The following is a 533-nucleotide window of genomic DNA, read 5'->3' as shown; positions in this document are numbered from 1 at the left end:
GAGCCGGATACGCTTGCCTGCTTTCTGATGTTTCCGTTCGAAGAGAGCTCTCAGAAAGCACCGCTGCGCAGAAATAACTCGGGAAGGGCACGTGGGAATAGAGACGGTGTCTGGTCGGTTTAAAAATGATGTCATCATCTTTTGCTCGTTCTCTTGAAACGCTTGCAATACGAGCAAAAAGAGAGAAGGAAAAAGGAAAAAAAAAAGGCTCGGGTGTCATGGCAGGACAGATCGCCAGCAAGCAACGTCGTCTTCCGACGGCGCATCATCAATTCAAAAAGCGACGAGGAGATGTCGACTGACTCTTCTTTTCTCCGGCGACATCAAAAGGCCATTTGGTTGCATCGCCGCGGCCCATAATCTCCCCTTTGTGCGTCCAGACGAGCCGCTGTTCCGGCACCGGAACCGCCATCCCGCAAACAAACCGTTTGATGAATGCGATTCAGAGATGAAACGTCATGACATACCCCGGCGGGGCACGCCGCCTCGCGACTCTGCGTGCGGCAACTTTGTGCTTCGCTCCATCCAGCGGC

This window comes from Hippocampus comes, unplaced genomic scaffold, assembly GCF_001891065.2.
Source record: "Hippocampus comes isolate QL1 unplaced genomic scaffold, H_comes_QL1_v1.1 scaffold226, whole genome shotgun sequence".
NCBI lineage: Eukaryota > Metazoa > Chordata > Actinopteri > Syngnathiformes > Syngnathidae > Hippocampus > Hippocampus comes.
Note: the sequence above shows the minus strand (reverse complement) of the source record.